This window comes from Hyperolius riggenbachi, chromosome 11 (genome assembly GCF_040937935.1).
Source record: "Hyperolius riggenbachi isolate aHypRig1 chromosome 11, aHypRig1.pri, whole genome shotgun sequence".
Lineage (NCBI taxonomy): Eukaryota > Metazoa > Chordata > Amphibia > Anura > Hyperoliidae > Hyperolius > Hyperolius riggenbachi.
The window spans coordinates 252,856,189-252,883,816 of NC_090656.1; the positions used below are offsets into that span (position 1 = coordinate 252,856,189).

The 27,628-nt window shown below is 46.7% G+C and overlaps 1 protein-coding gene across 1 annotated transcript in view; it reads left to right on the plus strand.

Moving 5' to 3' along the window:
* Positions 1-13,621: 13,621 nt before the first annotated feature.
* CHRM4 (cholinergic receptor muscarinic 4) overlaps positions 13,622-27,628 on the plus strand; it is a 445,775-nt gene continuing 431,768 nt past the window's right edge. The window contains exon 1 of the mRNA XM_068259690.1: positions 13,622-13,641. The gene's annotated coding sequence lies outside the window, so the exon portion shown is untranslated. The remainder of the gene's footprint in view (positions 13,642-27,628) is intronic.

Below are 27,628 nucleotides of genomic sequence, written 5' to 3' on the forward strand. Positions count from 1 at the left end.
ATGTGAGCGTGAGTACTGGGTGCCAGCTATGTGGAGGTGGATGTTGGCAGAAGTAGAGGTCAGTGTGAGCGCTGCAGGAAGGTGAAGTCATTGGTGGTGCTGGGGAGGGAGAGGTCAGTTTAGGTACTGGAGGAGGTTACTATGGGGGTTGCTAGGGACAGAAAGGGTATTGTTGGGGACAGGAAGGGTGCTGCTAGAGGGAATCGCCCGCTAATCTCATAAGTATGAATGGGCCCCTAAGGTATATATTTAATGGTAGGCCAATCTTACAATTTGTGTGAGGGTTAAGGGTTTCAAATAAATAGTAAGGATTACATACAGTGATACCCAAACCTTTGTTAGGGTTAGGGGAAGCAATCCGGTAAGCACAATGCTTGCTTCAGATCGAAATTAAAGGACAACTGAAGTGAGTAGAATAGGGAGGCTGCCATATTTATTTCCTGTTAAACAATACCAGTTGCCCGGCAGCCCTGCTGATCTATTTGGCTGCAGCAGTGTCTGAATTACACCAGAAACAAACATGCAATTAATCTTGTCAGATCTGACAATAATGTGAGAAACACCTGATCTGCTGCATGCTTGTTCAGGGGCTATTGCTAATAGTATTAGAGGCAGAGGATCAGCAGGGCTGCCAGGCAACTGGTATTGCTTAATAGGAAATAAATATGGCAGCCTCCGTATACCTCTTGCTTCAGGTGTCCTTTAAAGGGAACCTGAAGTGAGAGGAATACAGAAGCTTCCATCTCCATTCTCTAATAAACAATGCCGGTTGCCTGGCTTCTGTGATGATGCTCCACCTATAATACTATAAGCCACTGCCCCAGAATGAGCATGATCAGCTGATTATGTGACTTTGGTGTGACTCCTACTGGTCGCATGCTTGTTGCAGGTGTATAGCCCTGTACACACATGCAATCTTGATTGGCCAATTTTATTACTTCCATGTAGTGTGAGAGCTTTCCTACACAATCTGCTCATAGTATTTAGGATCCGTTGGCCCTTATACTACACGGAAGTGGTAAAATTGTCCAATTGGATGTATGTACGCACCTTATGACTCAAACACAACCAAAACCAAGAGCTCAGCATGACAGCCAGGCAACCGGCTTTGATTATAAGGGAATGAAGGTGGCTGCCTCTGTATACCTCTCACTTTAGGTTCCCAAATATCATTTTTGGAGGCTTTTTTGGCACAGACACTCCGCGGCCAGAAGCCGACAGTACCGCGATGTCGGTGCTGAAAATAGCCGTCTTCGGAGGGGTGGCGGCAGCAGCAGCAGCGTTTAGCATAATTATTTCATGTTCATTTTTGGACTCCAGACTTTGAATTTGTCAGAAGAAGCTCAGAGAGGTGGATTGAGCCCTCCGGCTAGCTTGGACAGATTTAGGTTATAGGAAAGAGGAAAAAAAGAGACGCCTATTATGATTGACTAAACCGCGTAATGTTTCATCCTGAACTTAATACGTGGCGCGGACGCTCGGCCTGGCGCACCTAACAAGACGCATTCGCCTTACTCGATCGGAAGACAGCGATTCATCTTAGCTCTGTTCCTGCTGATTCCCTGCCATCTCCATACATCATTTGTGTTTGTTCACAGGATGCCATTTAAAGGTGCCCGCGATGTCAGCGTAGCGACGGGAGACGCCTTGTCGTACGAGAGCGCTCTGTGCTTGTCTGCCGTGTGCAGCAATCGCGGAAGGGGGTTGGTGAGTGGACGGCGGTCTTTCTTTAAAGGATAACAAGGTATTCTCAGCGTGTGGTTTCGGTTCCTGTTTTCCACGCGAGCTGGAGGAAGGGGGGGGGGGCGGCTGACAGCATTGGTCAGGCCTTCTGGGATTACTTGCGGTACCCAAGACATTCAAACATTTTTTATTTATCTATATTATTTTTTTTCCGCTGGATTTCTGGCGTGCGTCTGCGGGTAATCCTGCGAGAGCTGAGCACGCTGTAAATGCGTTTAACTCTTTACACAGAACTTAATTACACCAGATCCCCAGAGTAGCTTAACAAGGAGAATGAGAGGAGAGACCTGATGCAGGAAGCCAGGCGTCGGGGGCGAGCCGACGCCGATCATATTAGTGCTTTTACAGCGGCGCTGGGATGTTCTCCTTGAAGAGCAGGCACACTTTTGCATAAGGCTTTTAACAGAACATTGTTTTAAATGAATTGGGAGTTTAAAAAAAATGTAAAGCGTTAAGTCAGTTTTGAAAACATTCAAAAGAAATGCAAATTGCAAGCATTCCTATATAATCATACATGTTTCTGCTGTAATATCTCAGTTAGCCTGGCTCTATTCTGGTACATTGCCCTGGAGGGGGAAGCTTGTCATCTGCTCTTCAGTGATTGGCTGAGGGCAGTACAGGAGGCTGAGAAGGGAAATACACCTCACCCCGCTGCAGAAGCTGCTGAATTAGGATCTGTGCTGTGCTCACATGTATTTACAAAGCAAGCTAGATATGACAGTGCACTTTGTAGTACACAGCTTAGTGGGGAGGAGAGCTGGCAACGCATACACCATTTCAGGCAGGAGAAATAAAGTGTAAGGAAGGAAATTACATCAGGTTTGGCTTCAGTCAGAGGTAGTAAAGATGGAAAATGCCTGGAACAGTTTTCCCTTTATTTACTACTAGCTGGTCGCCCGGCATTGCCCGGGTATGTATTTGGCTAGTGTTGGCTCTGCCCACTTTTTCTAATCCTAACACACAATTACTCAATGACCAAGTTTATGAGATTTGTGATCTTTGGCATCAACGATTTGCATTGAAATGGAATAAATCTAATTGGCTTTGGCTCCACCTCCTTTTTTGAATTTGAACCCCAGTCACCAAAAGGCCAACTGTACCAGGTTCGAGGCTTGTGCCATTAACAGTGCAAGAATGGCAGCAATGAAATATTTCCCCTTGAAAATCAATAGGTGAGTTTTGATTAGCTTTTGTAGGCTCCACCCACTTTTCTAAATATTAATCCCAGTCACCCAGTGACCAACTGTGCAAAGATTGAGAACTCAATTAACAGTGCAAGAATGACTGCAGTTTACATTCTGGCAGTGAAATTTGTATTTTTCCCTGCCCACTGATGTCCTGACGTTTCCTGGGTATGTATTTGGCTGGTGTTGGCTCTGCCCACTTTTCCTAACCCTAACACACAAACACTCAATGACCAAGTTTGTGAGATTTGTGGTCTTTGGCATGAATAATTTGCATTGAAATAAAACAATTCTGATTGGCTGTTTGTGGATCCACCCCCTTTTCTGAATTTGAACCCCAGTCAACCAAAGACCAACTGTACCAGGTTTGAGGCTTGTGCCATTAACAGTGCAAGAATGGTAGCAATTAAATATTTCCCCTTGAAAATCAATAGGTGAATTTTGATTGGCTTATGTAGGCTCCACCCACTTTTCAGAATATTAATCCCATGCACTGAGTGACCAACTGTGCAAAGTTTGAGAACCCTGCCATTAACCGCGTAAGAATGGCTGCAGTTTACATTTCCCAGTAAAATTTGTATCCACCCACTTTTTAGTTATGGGAATAAAAAGTATCCTATACTTTATTCCAGGTAATGTACTATGCGTGTGCCAAATTTCATTCAAATCCGTTCAGCCATTTTTGCGTGATCGAGTAACAAACATCCAAACATCCGAACTTTCCCATTTATTATATTAGTAGGATATAAAATTCACTGAAATCAAAATGTTTACAGTACAATACATCTGTTATGCAAGTAGAACAAGTATTTATCTACTTCTATACAGTGGGTTGCAAAAGTATTCGTCCCCCTTGACGTTTTCCACATTTTGTCACATTACTGCCACAAACATGATTCAATTTTATTGGAATTCCACGTGAAAGACCAATACAAAGTGGTGTACACGTAAGAAGTGGAACGAAAATCATACATCATTCCAAACATTTGTTACAAATCAATAACTGCAAAGTGGGGTGTGCATAATTATTCGGCCCTCTTTGGTCTGAGTGCAGTCAGTTGCCCATAGAAATTGCCTGATGAGTGCTAATGGCTAAATAGAGTGCACCTGTGTGTAATCTAATGTCAGTACAAATACAGCTGCTCTGTGAGGGCCTCAGAGGTTGTCTAAGAGAATATTGGGAGCAACAACACCGTGAAGTCCAAAGAACACACCAGACAGGTCAGGGATAAAGTTATTGAGAAACTTAAAGCAGGCTTAGGCTACAAAGAGATTTCCAAAGCCTTGAACATCCCACGGAGCACTGTTCACGTGATTATTCAGAAATGGAAGGAGTATGGCACAACTGTAAACCTACCAAGACAAGGCCGTCCACCTAAACTCACAGGCCGAACAAGGAGAGCGCTGATCAGAAATGCAGTCAAGAGGCCCATGGTTACTCTGGACGAGCTGCAGAGATCTACAGCTCAGGTGGGGGAATCTGTCCATAGGACAACTATTAGTCATGCACTGCACAAAGTTGGCCTTTATGGAAGAGTGGCAAGAAGAAAGGCATTGTTAACAGAAAAGCATAAGAAGTCCCGTTTGCAGATTGCCACAAGCCATGTGGGGACACAGCAACCATGTGGAAGAAGGTGCTCTGGTCAGATGAGACCAAAATGGAACTTTTTGGCCAAAATGCAAAACGCTATGTGTGGCAGAAAACTAACACTGCACATCACTCAGAACACACCATCCCCACTGTCAAATATGGTGGTGGCAGCATCATGCTCTGGGGGTGCATCTCTTCAGCAGGGACAGGGAAGCTGGTCAGAGTTGATGGGAAGATGGATGGAGCCAAATACAGGGCAATCTTGGAAGAAAACCTCTTGGAGTCTGCAAGAGACTTGAGACTGGGGCGGAGGTTCACCTTCCAGCAGGACAATGACCCTAAACATAAAGCCAGGGCAACAATGGAATGGTTTAATACAAAACATATCTATGTGTTAGAATGGCCCAGCCAAAGTCCAGATCTAAATCCAATCGAGAATCTGTAGCAAGATCTGAAAACTGTTGTTCACAAACGCTGTCCATCTAATCTGACTGAGCTGGAGCTGTTTTGCAAAGAAGAATGGGCAAGGATTTCAGTCTCTAGATGTGCAAAGCTGGTAGAGACATACCCTAAAAGACCGGCAGCTGTAATTGCAGCAAAAGGTGGTTCTACAAAGTATTGACTCAGGGGGCTGAATAATTATGCACACCCCACTTTGCAGTTATTGATTTGTAAAAAATGTTTGGGATGATGTATGATTTTCGATCCACTTCTCACGTGTACACCACTTTGTGTTGGTCTTTCACGTGGAATTCCAATAAAATTGATTCATGTTTGTGGCAGTAATGTGACAAAATGTGGAAAACTTCAAGGGGGCTGAATACTTTTGCAACCCACTGTATATGTTGTTTTTTCTGGGATTATATGGCTGTCCCTGCTGCTCTAAGATGCCCATTAAGGATACAATATTTTCCTCAGATGTAATCATTCGATCAGATCTTTTTTACAATCCAAATGTACAGAATACCGTGCAATGTGTGGAGAAAATCATCGTGAAACAATTCTATCGATGGTAATGCAGAATTTTGTCGATTGTCATGTTGGATTTTAGGATCCTATCTGAAGGGAGAAAGTGCTCTTATCGACCTCTTTATGGCAACAATCGATAATTACCTTCTGACTACATACGATCCCACAGATCTGATCACATGATCGCATTTGAAGAAAAATGGTACTGTTATTGGGCAGCTTTAGACAACTATAGCAGGCTATCGATTAGTAGGGAGGAATGACAGAGCAGTCCATCACCTGCATTTGAAAAACCATGTGACTAAAAGTGGGCGTTCTTCAAACTGCCTGAGAGTGGGCAGGCAGAATGGAGTCGCTGAGGATCTATGGACTGGTGAGAACGTTACTGCGGGTGTCTCCTTTTTTTTCATTCTGTGAAAACTATTTTTCTTTTTTCATGAATAATGGTGTGGGAGGATTTGGCTTAAATAAAGATTGTAACAATTGATTGAAAATAATCAATGATGTACTAGTTTTAAATATCAACCAGTGTAAAGCCACCATGACGTCACTTCAGACAGAGGCTACAGAAACACAGAAATCAGGGCCAGGCAGGAGGCAAGAGGGCACTCATTTAGCTATTATTCACATCAATATGTAATGAAAACACGTATGTTTTAAAGGACACCCGAGGTGAAAATAAACTAATGAAATAAACAATTGTATCTATCCTCCTCCTCCTAAAATGACTTTTTAACATATACCACAGTTTTATTTTATATTTAAATCTACTTTTAATGATTTTACTGGTATATTGCTTTTGCTCAATGACACATTCATTGAAGTATGCCAGAGCTAAAAATCTATGAACTATTGAACCTTTTTATCTCTTTCCTGCTCTCAGATGCCATTTTCTGCTAGGAAAGTGTTTTATTGTTGGAATTTCTTATCAGTGAGGGTCACACTGTAGTCACTTCCTGTCTGAGGCAGGACTGAGCCAGCCACTTACATACCTGATATTTAACTCTTTCAGGCAGAGAAAGAAAAAAAGGAGCACAGCCTAGGTATTTGTGTGCTAGGCACTGTACATACACATGTCTATCTCGTCATGTCACATGTCAGTTCGGGTATCCTTTAATAAAGCAATAGGGTATGTGGAAATCTGTACTGCCCTATTTCTGCGACAGAAGAGCATCTTTAAATGAAATTTGAAGTGAGAGGAATATGGAGGGTGCCATTAGTTATCAGTGAGAGTGGCACTTTAGGCTAATTTCACACCAGGACGTTGCGTTAGAGGGGGCGTTAAGGTCGCATAACGTGCCCCTAACGCAACGCCTGGTGGTGCTGGATCTGGACGTCAGAGTGAGCCGCGTTGTGCAGCTCACTCTGGCGTCAGTGATGCCGTGATGCGTACTCTTGTGCGCATGCGGCATCACGTGGTCCCGCCGGCCAATCGCCGCACAGAGCGGCCGCACCAGGAAGTAAACACTGCACGTCACAACGTGCAGTGCATATTAATTAGCCATGTGCCCGGCCGCTCTCCCCTCCTCCCCAACATTACTGAGCATGTGCAAGCAGTCTAACGCGGCTCAGCCGCGTCCAAAGTACTGCATGCAGTACGTTGTCTTGTGACGCAGCGTTACACTGTAACGCAACGTCCGCACTGTGAACAGCCCCATTGATTTATCATTACTGTGCGGTGGGCTGCGTTACAGACTGCTCTAACGTGCGCCTGTAACGTCCCACTGTGAAAGCAGCCTTAGTGACTACACTCCTAAAAGGTATATGGGGGCTTCCATATTTATTTCTTTTTAAACAATGCATATTGCCTGGCCTGCTGATCCTCTGCCTCTAAAACTTTTATGTTTGGAACCCACTAGAGCAATTTTTTGAGCGTTTAGGGAGCACTTTAAATCGCTAGCGCTTTCACTAAACGCTCTGCCAATGTAAACAAATGTAACAAATTCCACAGTAGCGATTGCGATTATCAAAATCGCAATCGCAGGACATGCAGCATTTTGGGAGCATTTGCGCTTCAATGTAATGTACTGAAGCGCTGGCAGATCGCTCATGAATCGCTGCACATATCGATTTGAGTGCAATTTTAAAGTACTGCAAACTGTAAAAAAAATTATGATACATTGAAAGGACCAATCAGAATTAAAATCGCTAATCGCAAATCTCTACACAATTGCTGGCAAAAAGCTGACACTTTTTAAAATCCCTCCCAAAAGTGCGGAAAACACTCATGAAATCGCTTACAAAACGCTAATTAAAAACGGTAGCGATTGTGCTAGCGATTTGTGATTTGTAGTGGGTTCCAGACCTTCGCCAAAGCCCCTGAACAAGCATGCAGATGAAATGTTTTTGGCTGAAACGTGGCTGGATTAGCTGCATGCTTGTTTCAGGGCTCATTTCCACTATCGCGTATTCGCATGCGTTTTTCGCATGCAAATTCGCATAGCAATACAAGTGAACGGGACTGTTTCCACTTGTCAGGATTCCTTTGCGTTTTTCTGTGCAGAAAAAATTCGCATGGCAGAGCCATCAGAATTCGCATACCGCATACCGCGAATCGCATACAATGTATTTAATAGGAAATTCGCATGAGGTTTGGGTATGCGAATTTTCATGCGAATTCGCATAGAAACAATGGAAAAGCACACCAGCACAGCCATGGTTAAATTCGCATACATCGTCATCCATGCGAATTCGCGTGCAAATACGCATGAAAATTCGCATGGACCCGCATGCGAATTTCACATCCGCATGCAAATTTTTACCGCGGCGATTCGCACCGCACAAGTGGAAATGCAGCCTCAGGTGTGTGATTCAGACACTACTGCAGCCAAATAGATCAGCAGGGCTGCCAGGCAACTGGTATTGTTTAACAGGAAATAAATATGGCAGCCTCCATATACCTCTAACTTCAGTTGCTCAGTTTACCCTTCTGCTACATTGATTTTGCACAATTGGACAAAATTGGATTGTACAAAAAAGATTGTATAGTCGATGAACCCCGTAATGCTGGGAATACACCGCTCGTTTTTGAGCCATTAAGACGGCTCGATAGATATTTTCCGACATGTCCGATCTCCCGCCCGATCGTTTCACCGCTTGATTCCGGATTGCAGTGAATGGAAAAAGATAAGAAAAATGAGCGGAAGATAAGAGAATTGATTGTGGAATCGAGTGGCAAAAAACGAGCTGTGTATGCCCAGCATAAGAGACAAAGGATTAGCATGACAAGCAAACCAGTCTCTAAAGTGGACCTGAACTCTTGCACAGGACAGAAGGAAAACATGGAGAAATGCGCGTACGTAAAAAAAATGGCCTCGGGGAAAAAAGGGCGCGGGGTGTAACCGATAAAATATTGTACTATATTTCGTTTACAAATAATGTTTTACAAATTTATAAATCATTAAATAATGTGTATGAAATTGGCAATTGTGAAAACGTTACTCTTCCCTGTTTCAAAAGTGAAACTTATAATTACGTTTCTTAAAAAAACAATAATATATGTTTAATCGTTATAATTGTATATTATTGTGAATAACCTTCATTTATCGTTTCTTCTTATAATAAAATCTGAAAATATTATTTATAACGATGATATAAATATAACTGCGTTCGTAATAAGTGTTGTAAAACATTAGTAAGTATTACTAAAATGTTACTAAAACTATACCTAACCCTACTCTCACACAGAACCCTCCCTGTACCTATCCCTAAACCTAAGACCCCCCTGGTTGGTGCCTAACCCTAACCACACCCCCCCGGTGGTGCCTAACCCTAAGACCCCCCTGGTGGTGCCTAACCCTAAGACCCCCCTGGTGGTGCCTAACCCTAAGACTCCCCTGGTGGTGCCTAACCCTAAGACCCCCCTGGTGGTGCCTAACCCTAAGACCCCCCTGGTGGTGCCTAACCCTAAGACCCCCCTGGTGGTGCCTAACCCTAAGACTCCCCTGGTGGTGCCCAACCCTAAGACCCCCCTGTTGGTGCCTAACCCTAAGACCCCCCTGGTGGTGCCTAACCCTAAGCACCCCCCTGATGGTGCCTAACCCTAAGCAACCCCCTGGTGGTGTCTAACCCTAACCACCCCCCTGGTGGTGCCTAACCCTAACCACCCCCCTGGTGGTGCCTAACCCTAACCACCCCCCTTAGTGATCGCTTTATTATGTGGATAATAATGTTTTTTACAAATAGTGACTGTAAAAAAATATATTGCAATTTACGTTACGTAAATTATTTATTCATTTTGTGAATAATAATGTTTTACAAACAGTAAGGGATAAAATTTTAAATAATGTTTTAGTTAAATAGAATAAATATGTTTAGTATTTTTATAAACGTTAATCATATTTCTAAACGTAAATCATCACAAGCACAGTTAAAAAAACATTAAAAATCCCCGGGAGCCGTTTATAAAACGTTATTAATCTCCGGCACCCTTTTCTCCTGTTCGGCGCCCATTAAACAATATTTATTATTTTTATTATTATTATTTAGTATTTATATAGCGCCGACATATTATGCAGATATTTACTATGGGAGTGAATGGCGCGCCCTTTTTGTCCACTAGCTGCCTGTGCCCTTTTTTCCTGTTACAGAGAAATGTACCCTATATGTATTTAGAGAGTTTAGCTTGTCCAATTCCCGCTCATCTGTGACTAATCACAACTGTAATCCGATCTCTCAGCCGTGTCAGCTCAGGAATCTCCTCTGCCGTAGCAGAGCAGCTAATTTGTAAGCAGGATTTGTAAACCCTATGTCTGCTTCCATGAAAGCGGGAAGTAGACACACTGCAGATTTATTGCAGGATTTCTATCACCTGTAACAGACATGTTTTTTTCGTTAAAGGCTATTATGCTGTTCTTTTAGAGCAGAGAGGAAGTTTTGAGTTCAGGTCCGCTTTAAAGAGGCAATAAAAATGGCCGCTAGCATGTCCCGCCCACTTGTGAGCCACAGCAGATGTGTGTATGTTAATCACAACACCTACACATGCCTGAATCAGTGTCGCTCCATCCTGAACAGACAGCCAGACTCAGTAATTACTTCAGAGAGGCTGATCTGAGTCTAGATGAATGGATCAATCATGCAGCGACCTTTCAACGCACAAATTGTATAAAAAATTCGCCATTTGTGGCTCAAATCGATGTGATACGATTCTTTGGTCGATCGGAAAAAAGGAAAAAATATAGATCCGAAAGTTGGATTTTATGTTCGAATCGGAATGTAAAACCTTATTGAATCCCTCCGTTAATGGGAACAATAATAATTTCCTTCCGAGATATGATCAAATCACATCGAAAGACTGCATCTGATGAAAAAGATGTACGGTTAATAGGCACCTTAGGGTGGCCACTAACGGTCCAATTTCTAGCGAAAAATAGTTTGAGCAACCAGAAAGTCTGATCAGATTGGTTGTAAATAAGCTGCGTTGATGGACAATCAATTACGAACGATTATAAAAACAGTTGTCCGGTTGGATTTTCGTTGAACCAAAATTTGGATTTTCTTGTTGGCTGCTCTAGATAGGAAGCAAAGATTGGTCCGTTGATGGTGTAGTGAACGATTTCACTTCCAATCAGAATTTCGGATTGCTTGAACGATTTTTCTCTAGAAATTGGATCGTTAGTGGCCACCTTTAGACAGATCCCTCTCTGATCGAATCTGATTTGTTGCCTGCCCGTAAATCTGCATACAGATTTCAAATAGATTTCAGCATGATGTTTTTAGAAATCGTCCTGCCGCCTCCAGGTGGGCCGCCCCCAAGTGTAATTGTCCCTCCCCTCTCCCCCGCTCTCTGGCACGCACGTGTACACTTGGAGGGAAATTGGTCAGGGGGTTCGTCAGTCATTGTGATATCGAATGCTGTTACTGCCACATGCCTGATCTAGCCCTTGCAACTAAGATTTTACACCATTCATGATCGATCACTTAGACCGATTTTGGGGGTTCCACATTGGGGCACCAATTCTCAAATGATTAGATACATGTATTGCATTGGAAGGTCGATTTAGGCCGCAATATTGAGTAATGTATGGGCACCCAAATACTATCTACCTATCTGCCATCCACCTATCTTTTAAAGCTCTCAAAATGTTTTTATATATATGTCACCTAAAATGACCATTCATGATCACTTCAGCTGACAGAGGAGAGTGGGGAAGGTAGGCAGGTAGGTCGGTGGAGTCCCATTGCATGCTGCAGTGAAAACTACAGAAGAAGTCAGCTGAATATTATCCAAGTCGGTGGATCAGCAATGAGAGGGCACCTCTACACATGCTAGATTGTCCCGTGACACAATCGTTTCAGATGATGAACATTTTGTGTTTGAGTTCATTTCTCTGGGTTTCTTCTTGGAGATCTATACCTATACCTGGCTACCTATACTGGTATTACCTGTATCTGGCTACTTATACTGGGGGCAGCTATACCTGGCTACCTACACTGGGGGTACCCTTTACCTGGATACCTATAGTGGAGCACCTATACCTGGCTATCTATACTGGGGGCACATATTCCTGACTACCTATACTGGGGGCACATATTCCTGACTACCTATACTGGGGGCACCTTTACCTGGCTACCTATACTGGGAGCACCTCTACCTGGCTACCTATACTGGGGGTACCTATGCCTGGCTACCTACAGGTATACTGGGGGCACCTATACCTGGCTACCTATATTGGGGGTACATATGCCTGCCTGGCTACCTATACTGGGGGCACCTATACCTGGCTACCTATACTGGAGGCATCTATACCTGGCTACCTATACTGGGGGCATCTATACCTGGCTACCTATACTGGGGGCACATTTTCCTGGCTACCTATACTGGGGCCACCTATCGAAGCAGGTGGTTTTGGCACACGACGTTCAGTGCTGAAAGCCGGAAATAGGCGTGGCCATAGCACTAATTTTATACTGCACAGAGCGCATAAGGGTAAATTGGGGTTTCGGCTATCACCAGATCCCGAATTACATCTCCCCCCGAATTGCAACGACTCGGAGGGGGAACAGTATTTTACGCTGCCAGGGATTTGAGCAGCAGCAGGGTGAGCCATTGTCTGGCTACCTATACTGGAGCACCTATTCCTGCCTATCTATACTGGAGCACCTATTCCTGGCTATCTATACTGGGGGTACTTATACCTGGCTACCTGTACTGCAGCACCTATTCCTGCCTATCTATACTGGGGGCACTTATACCTGGCTGCCTATACTGCAGCCCCTATTCCTGGCTATCTATACTGGGGGTATCTATGTCTGGCTACCTATACTGGGAGCACCTATTCCTGGCTACCTATACTGGGGGCACCTATACCTGGCTACCTATACTGGGGGCACCTATACCTGGCTATCTATACTGGGGGTATCTATATCTGGCTACCTGTACTGGGAGCACCTATTCCTGGCTATCTATACTGGGGGCATCTATATCTGGCTACCTGTACTGGAGCACCTATTCCTGGCTATCTATACTGGGGCACCTCTACCTGGCTATCTATACTGGGGGCACCTCTACCTGGCTACCTACACATTTGTTATTAGTAGTGGGAGTCCAGGTGGGCATATGACCATGGGGGTGGGGGCAGCAAGTGAGGGGACTGGGGAGGGGTAGGTGTGAATGCTTCTCACTTTTCAGTGGTTTTTATTTTGTGGCTGGTGGGTTGATACATGTATCTATCTCTAGGTATGGAGAGAGAGAGAGAGAGGTATGTGGATGGCAGTGAGGGAGAGGTATGTGTGCCCCTGTGGCTGGCAGTGAGGCAGAGGTATGTGTGCCCCTGTGGCTGGCAGTGAGGGGCACACTGGCACCTTCTCTAGGGGGTGGCTGTTGTTCACCATCTCCCCACATCACTCCCCTGCACAAGTTTCCCTCCCTGCAGACAGGCGCACCGCCCACTCCCAGCCTCGCCTCCGCCCGGCACGGAAAGGGTGGCGCCCCGCTGCCAGATGCAGCCCAGGTGGGAGCCGAGCCGGGGACCGCGCAGCGATTGGCGGGCGGGGCGTGACGTCACGCAGGCTTAGCGGCGGCCGGCGGAGGGTGCGGGGCAGTGTGCGCGCGGAGCTCGGGGCAGCGGGAGGTGCGGGATGCCCGGCCGCTGGAAGTGGCAGCAGTGGGCAGCATGAACTCCCGAGGAGGGTCGCTGTCCTCAGGGGACACAGGTGAGTGCTGGGGGGGAGGGGAGTGGGTGACCTACCTGCAGCTGACTCTCCAGATGTGGGGGCACTACAAGTGCCAGCATGTCATTCATTAGAATCTAGATGTGGAGGCACTACAAGTGCCAGCATGTCATTCATTAGAATCTAGATGTGGAGGCACTACAAGTGCAAGCATGCCACACTGCCCATACTCATTTATCATCCATATGTGCGAGTACTACAAGTGCAAGCATGCCACACTGCCCATACTCATTTATCATCCATATGTGCGAGTACTACAAGTGCCAGCATGCCACACTGCCCATATACTCATGTATCATCCATATGTGGGGGCACTACAAGCGCCAGCAACCCATTCATCATCATCCAGGTGTGGTGCACTACAAGTGCCAGCATGCCACACTGCCCATATACTCATGTATCATCATCCATATGTGTGGTGCACTACGAGTGCCAGCATGCCATACTGCCCATACCCACCCATCAGTTACGACAGTAGAGAGATTTTTATAGTTATCTTTCTGTGCTCCTCTGTTTAGCGTACAACTGTCAGTTTGAAGCAAATGTTACTTAAAAAATTACAGTTTATATTTTAAGTACATGTTGAAAGCTGTTTGGGATTTATTCATCTGTCCTCTTTGAACTACGGCACAATTCAGGCAGCTTGGGTGTAAATTATCGAATCTGCTGGAAGTCGATCAGATGTATGGAGCTGTGTATCTGTAAAGTTCCCCACCATCTGGGTGATCGCAGCTGATTTTACTGTAACACAGAGAGGAGACAGGGGCACATACAGCAGGTGTAACTGACAGGCAACTGGCAGGGATAAAGATCGCACTGACACGCCATCATAACAATTTATAGTCATAAACATTTATTATTGGCATTTTTCCAGCATCAGTCTGTACATTAACTATCTCATTACACAGACCCAACAGCATTCTATACATTAACTCTCATTACACAGACCCAACAGCATTCTATACATTAACTATCTCATTACACAGACCCAACAGCATTCTATACATTAACTCTCATTACACAGACCCAACAGCATTCTATACATTAACTATATCAATACACAGACCCAACAGCATTCTATACATTAACTATCTCATTACACAGACCCAACATCATTCTATACATTAACTCTCATTACATAGACCCAACAGCATTCTATACATTAACTATCTCATTACACAGACCCAACAGCATTCTATACATTAACTCTCATTACACAGACCCAACAGCATTCTATACATTAACTATCTCATTACACAGACCCAACAGCATTCTATACATTAACTATCTCATTACACAGACCCAACATCATTCTATACATTAACTCTCATTACATAGACCCAACAGCATTCTATACATTAACTATATCAATACACAGACCCAACAGCATTCTGTACATTAACTCTCATTACACAGACCCAACAGCATTCTGTACATTAACTCTCATTACATAGACCCTACAGCATTCTATACATTAACTCTTATTACACAGATCCAACAGCATTCTATACATTAACTCTCATTACATACCCAACAGTATTCTATACATTAACTCTCATTTCACAGACCCAACATCATTCTGTACATTAACTCTCATTACACAGACCTAACAGCATTCTGTACATTAACTCTCATTACACAGACCCAACAGCATTCTATACATTAACTCTCATTACACAGACCCAACAGCATTCTATACATTAACTCTCATTACACAGACCCAACAGCATTCTATACATTAACTCTCATTACACAGACCCAACAGCATTCTATACATTAACTCTCATTACACAGACCCAAAAGCATTCTATACATTAACTCTCATTACATAGACCCAAAAGCATTCTATACATTAACTCTCATTACACACCCAACAGCATTCTATACATTAACTCTCATTACACACCCAACAGCATTCTATACATTAACTCTCATTCCACAGACCCAACAGCATTCTGTACATTAACTATATCAATACATAGACCCAACAGCATTCTGTACATTAACTCTTATTACACAGATCCAAAAGCATTCTATACATTAACTGTCTCATTACACAAACCCAACAGCATTCTGTACATTAACTATCATTACATAGACCCAACAAACATAGTTCTATACATTGTCTATCCCATAACACAAATCCAACATCCTTCTATGTATTAGCTATATCAATACACAGATCTAACCTTGTTCTATACATTAACTATCGCATTTCATAGACCCAACATTAATTTATACATTAACTATCTCATCACAGACCAAGCATCATTCTGTACACTAACTAATTACACAGACTCAACAGCATTCTATACTCTTTCTATTCCATAACAGAGATCCAGTAGCATTCTGTACATTAATTCCCTCATTACACAGACCTGACATAGTTCAATCCCATAACACAGAACTAGCAGCATTCTATACAATACCTGTCTCATTACACAGACCCCAACATCGTTCTGTACATCTTATATCCCATTATACAAACCCATCATCATTCTATACATTAACTATCCCATTTCATAGACATCAATTTATACATTAACTATCTCATCACAGACCAAGCATCATTCTGTACACTGACTATCTCATTACACAGATTCAACAGCATTCTATACAGTACATTATCTCTCCCATATCACAGATCTAACGTCTCATTACACAGACCCCCAACATCATTCTATACATTGTCAATCCCACATCACACATATCTGTGTGATATCATCAGTATAGTATGTGATCCTGATTGCTTCGGATGTGATAGTATTTGCCTATATCCTAACAGAACCTATCCTAAAATATAGGGGTCGCAAAGAGACTTCCTGCCTAATTGTGGGGACAACATTCCCCCACTGCTCACTTCAGGCAAACGTACCCTCAGCATAAGGTTATGCTACATTATTATGATATAGGACACCTGGAAATCATATAGGATAATTAGACAGGGTTAACAGGGATCCAGGATTGCTTCTTGGTGTACTGTGTGCAGGCAATGAAGGTATATGACAGGTTACCAGAATATATATATATATATATATATATATATATATATATATATATATATATATATATATATATATATATATATATATATATATATATATATATATATATATATATATATATATATACTCCCCATGAGTCATTATAGGTTTCTGGTCTCCATGTGGAATAGATAGATGGCAATTCTCAGTGTTTCTGTGCCATGAAGCTGAGTATCATTTCACCTGCCTGTCATATTCTCATGACATATCACTGCAATAACGACGAAAGGGTCGTGTAACTTTATTTTGTGCTGCAGGTTGACTATAAGTCCCGGCATTTCATTGCGAGTGGGTTGTAAAGGGTTAACAAGGTTCCTACACGATGTCATTATCTCCATACTCGTCTAGCGTGCGTATAGATCAGCACCTGACCCCAATCGGTGCCTGTTTTAGGATGTGTGGATTGGATGGGTTAACAGAGGTGCTGTCTTGCTGATATATAAACGTATTTATAAAAATCTTACGTCCAAACTTGTTTTGTTCTAAATCAACCCCTCTGCTTTATTATAAATGGATTGGAAGCCTTAAAGGTAACCTAAAGTCAGAAGGCTATAGAGGCAGCCATATTTATTTTCTTTTAAACAATGCACATTGCCTGGCTGTCCTGCTGATCCTCTGCCTGTAATACATTTAGCCATAGACCCTGAACAAGCATGCAGATCAAGTGCTCTGACTGAAGTGTGACTGGATAAGCTGCATGCTTGTTTCAGGTGTGTGATTCAGACACTACTGCAGGTAAAGAGATCAGCAGGAGAGCCAGGCAACTGGTATTGTGTAAAAGGAAATAAATATGGAAGCCTAGCTTTAAGTTCCCTTTAAATGTGTGCAGGTGACCCTAGGGGCGAGGGGACCTTGCTGTTCCCATGAGATATCAAAAAGCAAAGTGGGGGTTATTTTTTGAGGGGTGATATTGGTAACGGGACTTCAAAGGGGGATACTGGTTGTTGCTTGGGGCCGCCAGAAAGGGGTCATTTTGGGGAGACATTGGTTGCTGGGCACTAAAGGGTGACTGGACCCTTCCCCCAGAAAGACCGCTATCATCGTTATTAAAAAAGAAATCTAATCTCTTGATTGAAAAATCTAATCTCTCTTGAAAAAAAATCTAATGATGGGTACACATGATACAATTTTCTGACAGATTTACTGTCAGATCGATTATTTACGACTCGTCCGATCTGATTTCCGATCCATTTTCAGTTCACTTCCACGGAGTATCGATCGGTGCCCATTCATGGTATAATCTCTCGAACAATCCTCTGTCTGATCGATCGGATCAGGTACTGTATTTTTCGGATCCATCCCTCTAATTGCATCGGATTGCATGACATTTTTCTGCCCGCTAATGGGCCTGAACGATTGTCTCTGACCGATCGACTGGTCCCCCAGGGAGATTGTACCGTTAATGGGCATCTTTATTCTATATCAAAGGGCGGTATAACATACAGACAGTGACCACTAACCTCTACCGATGCCCCTTACTTTGTGGCTAGCAGAACCCCCCCCCCCCCCCCCCCCACACACACACAGAAGGTTTTAAGAATTTCCGTGGATGTCCCCAGTTGGGAGTGAAAGGGTTATTCAGTTTTCCATTCCGCGATTTTAAGTAGCCTGTAAATTATTAAGGGCTTGTTCCATGATAAGGGGTCATTGCAGGTCTGCGAATCTGCGACCGGGTGGCTATTAGTGCCCCTTCTGGTGCTATTAAATCCCGATCGCAGCGACCTGCCCCGTGTCAGAGGTCTGCATTCCCCCTGTGCTGCTGACACGGAGAAGTTCCGCCGCGGCGAACCAGGAGACGCTCAGCGCCGGAGGAGGAGAGTGCGTATTTGGGGTATAGATCACAGGGGAACTGGATGCTAAATTTAGCCGTGGCCCACAGCTGAGCGGGGAGGGTGACAGAGACTAATAAGATGTTATTTAGCGCTGGAAGACACATGCAGGCATGCAGATTGCAGCCGCTCGGCGTGTAACCCTCCTCCCTGACATGTAATTGCATCGCCAACCGGCGGAGTAGCTGAGGCTCGATAGATTCGCAGCCCGCGGGGACGCAACGGGCGTAAAAATCCAGAGAACGATGAGATGTGGCAGCCGATTTACCAAAAAGACTGGAGCGAAATCGAAGCCAATTTGCCCGGAGCAACCAATGAGATTTCTCGATTCCTTTAATTGACTCGAGACCCGATTGGTTGCTTGGGGCAACGCAGTGCCACTTTTTACTCCCTGTCTTGATACATTAGCCCCTCTTGTGTCCCCCGGCGATGTCGGTCCCCCTTTGTCTGGTGGCCTCTATTACTTGCAGTCTGGTTTCCTGGTATAATATTCCGTTCTATGTGGGTGGCGGATTACAATTTTAAATTAAACAAAAAGCAAAAAAGAGAATTTGCATTAGATATAGAAGCTGCCATCTTTATTTCATTGAATGAAAAACAATAAAAAAGGACCATTTAGGGCTGCTTTGTTCAGCCATTTGTCGTGTGTAGGGGCATCGTGTCTTCTGTTCCAACCAAAGCATGGGAGAAAAGCAGTGTCTGCATCTCACTGCTTTGTCCCTGAGTGATGCACGGAGCCTTCTGCCCCCCACTCACCCCCACACTCTCTCGGCTGAGCCCAGTGTACACGACGGTCACTGGCTGTCAGATAATGTACAGTCTGTGCTTAGCTAAACTGCAGAGTCCGATAATCTATGCTTGAAATTTGTGCTGCCCTCCTCTTGAAAATAGTCCCTTTGCCCTGCTTATCATCCCTGTGCAGATCATGACCAGCACTTCAGTACACATAGAATACAGGCTAACCATGAGTCAATTCTTACTGCGAACAATTGGATTGACAAGACAGTAGCTTAAAATGGGTCTGAAATCAGTCATTCAAGTATAATGACTGGGCAGTGTAGTGGTTATCACTCTTGCCTTGCAGCGCCGGGTCCCCGGTCCAAATCCCATCTGCACAGAGTTTGTATATTCTCACCATGTCTGCATGATTCCTCTGGGCATTCCGGTCTCCTCCCACATCCCAAAAGCATACAGATAAGTTAATTAGCCCCCCCCCCCCCCCCCCCCAAATTGGACCTAGACTATGATACATGCACTACACAATAATACATAAACCTAGGACTATGGTAGGGACTAGATTGTGAGCTCCTCTGAGGGACAGTTATGAGACAAGATGCTCTGTAAAGTGTTGGCGCTAAATAAATACTTGGCTGGATAGTGTAATGGTTAAGGGCTCTGACACAGGAGACCTGGATTCAAATCTTCCTTTTCAGTAAGCCAGCACCTATTCAGTAAGGAGTTCTTGGACAAGACTCTCTAACACTGCAACTGCCTATAGAGCGCCTCCTAGTGGCTGCAGCTCTGGCGCTTTGAGTCCGCCAGGAGAAAAGCGCAATATAAATGTTCTGTGTCTTGTCTAAATAATAATAATAATGCATTATTGATCTGAGCCCAACTTTGAGACATTTTAACCACACTTTTGAGTATGGTGTGCTGTGCTTTCATGGTATATGTCATATTGGGCATGTAACATATATCAGGGCGTTGGTAACAAGGCAATAGCTGATTGTCAGTGACACCATTTACTAGTGTTTGTGGGGGTTTGCATTGAAAACATGTGTTTGACGTTGGCTCACAGAGCTGGTGGTCTTCCTCAGAAGGTCCGTGTGGGATAGACAGTATATCATGGGCCAAGCAAGGCTCATGTTTTTTAGAAGTTACTTCTAAAGTTTGGGGGTCTTTTGCACCTCCAATATTTTAGTGACGGGCTATTTCTGGAGTCCAATCTCTGGGGGAGGCTGGGTGGGGGGCAGATGGTCTGGAGTCCAGTCTCTGGGGGAGGCTGGGTAGGGGGCAGATGGTCTGGAGTCCAGTCTCTGGGGGAGGCTGGGTAGGGGGCAGATGGTCTGGAGTCCAGTCTCTGGGGGAGGCTGGGTGGGGGGCAGATGGTCTGGAGTCCAGTCTCTGGGGGAGGCTGGGTGGGGGGCAGATGGTCTGGAGTCCAGTCTCTGGGGGAGGCTGGGTAGGGGGCAGATGGTCTGGAGTCCAGTCTCTGGGGGAGGCTGGGTAGGGGGCAGATGGTCTGGAGTCCAGTCTTTGGGGGAGGCTGGGTGGGGGTGCGGGGGGAGACTGGAGAAGGAGGAGAATCCCCACAGGGAGTAGGAGAATCCCCACAGGGAGGAGAGGAGAATCCCCACAGGAGGAGTAGGAGAATCCCCACAGGGAGGGGAGGAGGATTCCCACAGGAAGACTAGGAGAATCCCCACTGGAGAAGGAGGAGAATTCCCACAGGAAGGGGAGGAGAATCCGCACAGGAGGAGTAGGAGAATCCGCACAGGAGGAGTAGGAGAATCCCCACAGGGAGGAGTAGGAGAATCCCCACAGGGAGGAGTAGGAGAATCCGCACAGGAGGAGTAGGAGAATCCGCACAGGAGGAGTAGGAGAATCCACACAGGGAGGGTAGGAGAATCCCCACAGGGAGGGGTAGGAGAATCCCCACAGGGAGGAGTAGGAGAATCCCCACAGGGAGGAGTAGGAGAATCCCCACAGGGAGGAGTAGGAGAATCCCCACAGGGAGGAGTAGGAGAATCCCCACAGGGAGGGTAGGAGAATCCCCACAGGGAGGGGTAGGAGAATCCCCACAGGGAGGGGTAGGAGAATCCCCACAGGGAGGAGTAGGAGAATCCCCACAGGGAGGAGTAGGAGAATCCCCACAGGGAGGAGTAGGAGAATCCCCACAGGGAGGAGTAGGAGAATCCCCACAGGGAGGAGTAGGAGAATCCCCACAGGGAGGAGTAGGAGAATCCCCACAGGGAGGAGTAGGAGAATCCCCACAGGGAGGAGTAGGAGAATCCCCACAGGGAGGAGTAGGAGAATCCCCACAGGGAGGAGTAGGAGAATCCCCACAGGGAGGAGTAGGAGAATCCCCACAGGAAGGAGTAGAAGAATCCCCACAGGAAGGAGTAGAAGAATCCCCACAGGGAGGGGTAGGAGAATCCCCACAGGGAGGATAGGAGAATCCCCACAGGGAGGAGTAGGAGAATCCCCACAGGGAGGAGTAGGAGAATCCCCACAGGGAGGAGTAGGAGAATCCCCACAGAGAGGAGTAGGAGAATCCCCACAGGGAGGAGTAGGAGAATCCCCACAGGGAGGGGTAGGAGAATCCCCACAGGGAGGAATAGGAGAATCCCCACAGGGAGGAGTAGGAGAATCCCCACAGGGAGGAGTAGGAGAATCCCCACAGGGAGGAGTAGGAGAATCCCCACAGGGAGGAGTAGGAGAATCCCCACAGGGAGGAGTAGGAGAATCCCCACAGGGAGGGGTAGGAGAATCCCCACAGGGAGGGGTAGGAGAATCCCCACAGGGAGGAGTAGGAGAATCCCCACAGGGAGGAGTAGGAGAATCCCCACAGGGAGGAGTAGGAGAATCCCCACAGGGAGGAGTAGGAGAATCCCCACAGGGAGGAGTAGGAGAATCCCCACAGGGAGGAGTAGGAGAATCCCCACAGGGAGGAGTAGGAGAATCCCCACAGGAAGGAGTAGGAGAATCCCCACAGGAGGAGTAGGAGAATCCCCACAGGGGAGGATAGGAGAATCCCCACAGGGGAGGATAGGAGAATCCCCACAGGGAGGATAGGAGAATCCCCACAGGGGAGGATAGGAGAATCCCAGGAGAATCCCCACAGGGGAGGATAGGAGAATCCCCACAGGGGAGGATAGGAGAATCCCCACAGGGAGGATAGGAGAATCCCCACAGGGAGGAGTAGGAGAATCCCCACAGGGAGGAGTAGGAGAATTCCCACAGGGAGGAGTAGGAGAATCCCCACAGGAAGGAGTAGGAGAATCCCCACAGGAAGGAGTAGGAGAATCCCCACAGGAAGGAGTAGGAGAATCCCCACAGGAAGGAGTAGGAGAATCCCCACAGGGAGGGGAGGAGAATCCCCACAGGGAGGGGAGGAGAATTCCCACAGGGAGGATAGGAGAATCCCCACAGGGGAGGATAGGAGAATCCCCACAGGGGAGGATAGGAGAATCCCCACAGGGGAGGATAGGAGAATCCCCACAGGGAGGATAGGAGAATCCCCACAGGGAGGAGTAGGAGAATCCCCACAGGGAGGAGTAGGAGAATCCCCACAGGGAGGAGTAGGAGAATCCCCACAGGGAGGAGTAGGAGAATCCCCACAGGGGAGGATAGGAGAATCCCCACAGGAAAGATAGGAGTCTGCCCACAGGAGGAGTAGGAGAATCCCCACAGAGGAGGATAGGAGAATCCCCACAGGGAGGAGTAGGAGAATCCCCACAGGGAGGAGTAGGAGAATCCCCACAGGGAGGAGTAGGAGAATCCCCACAGGGAGGAGTAGGAGAATCCCCACAGGGAGGGGTTGGAGAATCCCCACAGGGAGGAATAGGAGAATCCCCACAGGGAGGAGTAGGAGAATCCCCACAGGGAGGAGTAGGAGAATCCCCACAGGGAGGAGTAGGAGAATCCCCACAGGGAGGAGTAGGAGAATCCCCACAGGGAGGGGTAGGAGAATCCCCACAGGGAGGGGTAGGAGAATCCCCACAGGGAGGAATAGGAGAATCCCCACAGGGAGGAGTAGGAGAATCCCCACAGGGAGGAGTAGGAGAATCCCCACAGGGAGGAGTAGGAGAATCCCCACAGGGAGGAGTAGGAGAATCCCCACAGGGAGGAGTAGGAGAATCCCCACAGGAAGGAGTAGGAGAATCCCCACAGGAAGGAGTAGGAGAATCCCCACAAGGAGGGTAAGAGAATCCCCACAGGAAAGATAGGAGTCTCCCCACAGGAGGAGTAGGTGAATCCCCACAGAGGAGGATAGGAGAATCCCCACAGGGGAGGATAGGAGAATCCCCACAGGGTGGATAGGAGAATCCCCACAGGGGAGGATAGGAGAATCCCCACAGGGGAGGATAGGAGAATCCCCACAGGGAGGATAGGAGAATCCCCACAGGGAGGATAGGAGAATCCCCACAGGGAGGAGTAGGAGAATCCCCACAGGAAGGAGTAGGAGAATCCCCACAGGAAGGAGTAGGAGAATCCCCACAGGAAGGAGTAGGAGAATCCCCACAGGGAGGGGAGGAGAATCCCCACAGGGAGGATAGGAGAATCCCCACAGGGGAGGATAGGAGAATCCCCACAGGGGAGGATAGGAGAATCCCCACAGGGGAGGATAGGAGAATCCCCACAGGGAGGAGTAGGAGAATCCCCACAGGAAGGAGTAGGAGAATCCCCACAGGAAGGAGTAGGAGAATCCCCACAGGAAGGAGTAGGAGAATCCCCACAGGGAGGGGAGGAGAATCCCCACAGGGAGGGGAGGAGAATTCCCACAGGGAGGATAGGAGAATCCCCACAGGGGAGGATAGGAGAATCCCCACAGGGGAGGATAGGAGAATCCCCACAGGGGAGGATAGGAGAATCCCCACAGGGAGGATAGGAGAATCCCCACAGGGAGGAGTAGGAGAATCCCCACAGGGAGGATAGGAGAATCCCCACAGGAAGGAGTAGGAGAATTCCCACAGGGAGGAGTAGGAGAATTCCCACAGGGAGGAGTAGGAGAATCCCCACAGGGAGGAGTAGGAGAATCCCCACAGGGAGGAGTAGGAGAATCCCCACAGGGGAGGATAGGAGAATCCCCACAGGAAAGATAGGAGTCTGCCCACAGGAGGAGTAGGAGAATCCCCACAGAGGAGGATAGGAGAATCCCCACAGGGAGGATAGGAGAATCCCCACAGGGAGGAATAGGAGAATCCCCACAGGGAGGAGTAGGAGAATCCCCACAGGGAGGAGTAGGAGAATCCCCACAGGGAGGAGTAGGAGAATCCCCACAGGGAGGAGTAGGAGAATCCCCACAGGGAGGAGTAGGAGAATCCCCACAGGGAGGAGTAGGAGAATCCCCACAGGGAGGAATAGGAGAATCCCCACAGGGAGGAGTAGGAGAATCCCCACAGGGAGGAGTAGGAGAATCCCCACAGGGAGGAATAGGAGAATCCCCACAGGGAGGAGTAGGAGAATCCCCACAGGGAGGAGTAGGAGAATCCCCACAGGGAGGAGTAGGAGAATCCCCACAGGGAGGAGTAGGAGAATCCCCACAGGGAGGGGTAGGAGAATCCCCACAGGGAGGGGTAGGAGAATCCCCACAGGGAGGGGTAGGAGAATCCCCACAGGGAGGGGTAGGAGAATCCCCACAGGGAGGAGTAGGAGAATCCCCACAGGGAGGAGTAGGAGAATCCCCACAGGGAGGAGTAGGAGAATCCCCACAGGGAGGAGTAGGAGAATCCCCACAGGGAGGAGTAGGAGAATCCCCACAGGAAGGAGTAGGAGAATCCCCACAGGAAGGAGTAGGAGAATCCCCACAAGGAGGGTAAGAGAATCCCCACAGGAAAGATAGGAGTCTCCCCACAGGAGGAGTAGGAGAATCCCCACAGAGGAGGATAGGAGAATCCCCACAGGGGAGGATAGGAGAATCCCCACAGGGAGGATAGGAGAATCCCCACAGGGGAGGATAGGAGAATCCCCACAGGGGAGGATAGGAGAATCCCCACAGGGGAGGATAGGAGAATCCCCACAGGGAGGATAGGAGAATCCCCACAGGGAGGAGTAGGAGAATCCCCACAGGGAGGAGTAGGAGAATTCCCACAGGGAGGAGTAGGAGAATCCCCACAGGAAGGAGTAGGAGAATCCCCACAGGAAGGAGTAGGAGAATCCCCACAGGAAGGAGTAGGAGAATCCCCACAGGAAGGAGTAGGAGAATCCCCACAGGGAGGGGAGGAGAATCCCCACAGGGAGGGGAGGAGAATTCCCACAGGGAGGATAGGAGAATCCCCACAGGGGAGGATAGGAGAATCCCCACAGGGGAGGATAGGAGAATCCCCACAGGGGAGGATAGGAGAATCCCCACAGGGAGGATAGGAGAATCCCCACAGGGAGGAGTAGGAGAATCCCCACAGGGAGGAGTAGGAGAATCCCCACAGGAAGGAGTAGGAGAATCCCCACAGGGAGGAGTAGGAGAATCCCCACAGGGAGGAGTAGGAGAATCCCCACAGGGAGGAGTAGGAGAATCCCCACAGGGAGGAGTAGGAGAATCCCCACAGGAGGAGTAGGAGAATCCCCACAGGGAGGAGTAGGAGAATCCCCACAGGGAGGAGTAGGAGAATCCCCACAGGGAGGAGTAGGAGAATCCCCACAGGGAGGAGTAGGAGAATCCCCACAGGGAGGAGTAGGAGAATCCCCACAGGGAGGAGTAGGAGAATCCCCACAGGGAGGGGTAGGAGAATCCCCACAGGGAGGGGTAGGAGAATCCCCACAGGGAGGGGTAGGAGAATCCCCACAGGGAGGAGTAGGAGAATCCCCACAGGAAGGAGTAGGAGAATCCCCACAGGAAGGAGTAGGAGAATCCCCACAGGAAGGAGTAGGAGAATCCCCACAGGAAGGAGTAGGAGAATCCCCACAGGAAGGGTTGGAGAATCCCCACAGTAAGTGGAGGAGAATCACCACAGGGCAGGAAGGAGAATCCCCACAGGAGGGGAGGATTTCTCACAGGAGTGATAGGACAATCTCTACAGGGAGAGTAGAACAATCCTCACAGGGAAAGTAAAACAATTTCCACAGGGAGAGTCCCTGAGGAAGCTATTGTAGCGAAACCAGTGGGCCGGGCTGGATATTGGCAAGGCAGGAGTGTTTTTTTATTCATGCTTTTTTTTTTTTTGCATTGTGTACCTGTGATAAAGTATTTCTGTTACGCACTTAGAAGCTACATTCTTCCTTTCTTTTGGATGCGATGCAATATACAGTATATGATGATCTGAGGTCCATATATGAGATATCGTCTGGTGTCATTGAGAACTGGCTTATGACTGACGGGAGTTGGCTGTGCATTTACCCTAAACGTTCCCCACAAAAGTCTGGTGCAAAAGTTGAGGATGCAAGGACTGGGGAAGAGTCTGTGTGCATGGATAGGGAACTGGCTAATGGACAGAAAACAAAGAGTTGTGGTCAATGGATCGTACTCAAAATGGGAGACTGTTAGCAGTGGGGCCCCACAGGGGTCTGTACTGGGTCCAGTGCTCTTCAATTTATTTATTAATGGACCTAGTAGATGCAGTAGTGAGCAATGTTGCTATTTTTGCAGATGATAAAAAATTGTGCAGAATCATCAACTCTCAGGAAGATAGTGTCATATTGCAACAGGATCTGGATAGGATGGCTATATGGGCACATACATGGCAGATGAAATTCAATGTTGAAAAATGTAAAGTCATGCATTTTGGACGTACTAATGGTCTAGCACCATACAAAATAAATGGCATACAGTTGGGGACATCAAACTTGTATGATTGTTTAACTTGTTGTCGATGAGTACTCCTAAGTCCTTCTCCAAGTTAAACAATCATACTCAATGCCAAGCTGCTGCAGCTAAAGCAAACAACATTTTGGGATGCATTAAAAGGGAAATAAAAACTCGAGATTCTAACATAATATTGCCCCTGTTTAACTCTCTAGTAAGGCCACATCTGGAATATGGAATTCAGTTCTGGGCACCACATTACAGGAAAGATATTGCAGTTTTAGAGCAGGTGCAGAGACGAGCAACAAAATTGATACGTGGGATGGAAGGTCTCACTTATCGAGAAAGGTTAGATAAACTGGGTTAATTTAGTCTAGAGAAAAGACGCCTTAGAGGGGATCTAATTAACATGTATAAATACATCAGAGGGCAATATAAAAGCTTGGCGGATGAGCTTTTTGTCCCTAGGCCTTCTCAAAGGACTAGAGGACATGATCTGCGCATGGAGGAAAAACGTTTTAGCCATTTATTTAGGAAAGGGTTCTTTACAGTAAGAGTGATTAAGATGTGGAATGCATTGCCACAGGAAGTCGTTATGGCAAATTCTATACCGGCATTTAAAGGGGGCTTAGATG